The following is a 3,387-nucleotide window of genomic DNA, read 5'->3' as shown; positions in this document are numbered from 1 at the left end:
CTCCTATTTCGCAATAAGAACGAATTATTTATCAAAAAGAAATCAAGAACTATCACCTAGTAGATGGTATTCTGCGACACACTTAGGCCCAAGCTGCAAGAGAAAATTCCAATTAGAAAAGAAATTAATTTGAAACAATAGTAGAATAATACAGGATATGAAAATTCGCTCTGATAATTCGTCTGTGCAAATTATCAGAGCGAATTTTCATATACTGTATCATCCTACTATTGTTACACAATTTATTAACATACTCTTTTTTAAGTTCATTTAGGTTCTTTTGATAACGATAGCAGAATCAAAACGTCAAGGTAATTTTTCAAATTAATTTCTTTACTAATTGGAATTTTCTCTTACAGCTTGAGCCAAGTGTGTCGCAGGATACCTTCTAGGTAATAGTTCCTGATTACTTTTTGATAAATAATTTGTTCTTATTGCGAAATAGGAGCACTATTTATCAATCTGTAATAAAAGACGTGAGGAAATTCTGTCTTTTTTAAAGACAAACATTTTTGAGGCGAAATACCCAACAAGAAGTTTGTAAAAAAATGCAATATTATTATTAACATGAATTGCCTAAATATTACTATTATTCTTCTGCTTTCTTTCTAATATACATATTAGTACGATACATATTAGTAGACTATTGCTTGTTCATTTCCAACACGTCCTCCCCGGAGGTTGAGATCCAGCATTCTCTACAGCGCTTTGGTGTCCATGTGGTCTCCTTCCCACTGAATTGTTCATTTTTGCGTTTTTGACGAGTCTGCTGTCCTGCATTCTTTCTACATGTTTGTTCCAGAATCTTCTTCTCCGTCTCACCCACCTCCCTAAGTCCTGTATCTTGCATTGCATTCTGATGTTCTCACTACCGTTGACGTCCACCCTGTCGTATAGAATTTTGCCTTGTATGCTCCTAAAGGTCATTTCAACTCTTCTCATCATTTGTAGAGTTCCGCTTGGAATTTGGTCTTGATTCTGCTGCGTACGTTATTATAGGTCTTATTGCCGTTTTATATATTTTGAATTTGCTTTCCGTACTTAGGTATTGCTTTTTCCAAACAATTTCTCGCAAACATCCCGAAATTCGAGCCGCTTTCATTGTTGGCTCTCTTACTTTGAAATGTAGACTTCTATGGCTCGTCATCTCTGCTATTATAATAATTATAATGGTTTACTTGTTAGACGATCTTGGAGTCAACTTCCAGCTTGCAGCTTATAGGTTCCTTTGATATTGCCAGACATTTGGTCTGCTCGGTGTTGATGAGCATAGTTAGTTCCTTTGCTTGGGCGTTAAAAGAGTGTAGTCTTTGGCAGTCGTCTTCGGAATCTGCATTAAATGCCGCGTCGTCAGCGTAGCCTACGCTAAAAACACCACAGTTGACCAAAAAACTAATTTTTTCTTTCTATGTAATTAATATAAGCAATTAAAACCTGTATAATTCAAATCATTCTTGTAACGCGCCGTCATTGGCTGGGACTAGTTGTGACGTCAAGCGGCTCGTGGCCGCGCCGGCTGCAAAACGTTTCTATATAGTATTAGAAGAAAAAGAAAATTTTTCAAAATGACTAGCGCAGGTTTTGTAAAAGAACAATCTGACATTTTACCACTAGTGGACATGTTTATGGTGGCATCTTAAAATAAGAACACCGAAAGTTTGACTCTTGCTGAAGTTCGCGGTGTTAAAGTAAACAGGTAGATTTATAGACAAAATAGTCAATAGTTTTACTTATATAAATCGATAAAATGTTAGATTGGGGTTCTAATGGCTCTAATTTTCAAAATTCAAACAGTACCTATGAATCAAAATGTAAGTGATTCAACAAAAAATCAGAAAATATTGTTTCCATCCTAATAAAAACTAAACATCATAAACAGTGATTTGGTATTGATGAAAACCAGGGCATTAATGATTAAATATATCATTATTTACAAATAATAACAAAGGTAAGTACAAAAAAACATTATTTAACGATCGGAAAGGTAGTCTTATGGAGACTCTGCAGTAGGATGGATGAAAGTTACAAGTACATTGGCCTTCATTTTTTTCACCTTGAATTTAACATAGTTATCCATATCTTCTTCCAGCTAGAATAAATAAATAGTATTAAAGTTACATAAAAATATGTGTTAATATTCATATTGCATGACAAAAATAGTAGGTGTTTAACGTAAATACACGACGATAAAACGAGATTTTTTCTTCGCATATACTTATTGTTTCTTTTTATCGTCCAGTATAGAATTTGGATTCTAGATGTAAAAACTTTAACTGGTTTAAAAAAAAACCTTTATTTTACAACCCAAAAATTTATTTTTTGGCATCGAGTTGTTACTGCCTTAACTACTAACTTAGGACTAATTTTTACATGTGGAATGCGCAGCTTATTTATCTTTTTAGTGCTCCACCGACTGTTCTTGGTTAAAATACATAGTGGTCTGCGTAAGTGGTCATATATGGAGAATGGCGGAAGTAGTATTCATTCCAAAACCAGGGCGGGCGACGTATGCCCAGGCCAAATCCGTTCGCCCGATCAGCCTAACATCATTAGTACTCAAAACACTAGAAAAGCTGATCGACAGACATATCAGGAAAGAGGTTCTTACTAGAAGTACTCTACACCACAACCAATATGCCTACCAAATGGGAAAATCCTGCGAATCTGCTATCCACGAGTTGGTGCAGAGGGCACAAACCTCATTAGAGCGTAAAGAAATTGCTCTGGCGGCATTTCTGGACATAGAGGGAGCCTTTGACAATACCTCTTTTCAGTCAATCGTCAGAGCGGTGAAAAATCGTGGAGTGGAGCCTATAATATGCAAATGGATCCAAAACATGCTGAGTTGCAGAACGGTTACTGTCGCACTCAATGAAGTCAGCATGGAAGCACGGGTAGCCGGCGGGTGTCCGCAGGGAGGAGTTTTGTCGCCTTTGCTGTGGAGCCTGATGGTGGACCGGCTCCTGTCGTCACTTGAGGGAAAAGGTTTCTACGCACTGGGATATGTGGATGATATCTCCATTGTTGTACAGGGAAAGTTTGGAGACACTGTATCATCATTGATGCAGCAGGCGCTAAACATCACCGAACAAGACATCTATAATCGCTTTCACAAGGAAGAGAGATCTTAGAGCCCTAAGACAAATGTCTATATACGGGAACAATATTCACATGTCTGACACTGTCAAATATCTTGGGGTAACCCTGGATAAGAAGCTGTTGTTTAAAGAACATGTGGAACAGAAAACAAACAAGCCGATCAGGGCTTTATGGACCTGCAAACGCACTTTTGCAAAAACATGGGGAATTTCACCGAAGATGGTGTACTGGACGTACGTCACCATTGTGAAACCCATAATCACATATTCCGCCGTCATATGGTGGCAT

General features: G+C 37.3%; 1 long non-coding RNA gene across 1 annotated transcript in view; it reads right to left on the bottom strand.

Moving 5' to 3' along the window:
- Positions 1 to 1,386: 1,386 nt before the first annotated feature.
- The window catches only part of LOC125503380, a 3,534-nt gene continuing 1,533 nt past the window's right edge, over positions 1,387 to 3,387 (bottom strand). Inside the window, exon 2 of the long non-coding RNA XR_007280802.1 lies at positions 1,387 to 2,089. This is a non-coding gene — a long non-coding RNA (uncharacterized LOC125503380). The remainder of the gene's footprint in view (positions 2,090 to 3,387) is intronic.

Source organism: Dendroctonus ponderosae, unplaced genomic scaffold, assembly GCF_020466585.1.
Source record: "Dendroctonus ponderosae isolate FM_Combo_2020 unplaced genomic scaffold, Dpon_F_20191213v2 Dpon_F_20191213_2, whole genome shotgun sequence".
In the NCBI taxonomy this organism is placed as follows: Eukaryota; Metazoa; Arthropoda; class Insecta; order Coleoptera; family Curculionidae; genus Dendroctonus; species Dendroctonus ponderosae.
This window is presented reverse-complemented; position numbering and strand designations above follow the sequence as displayed.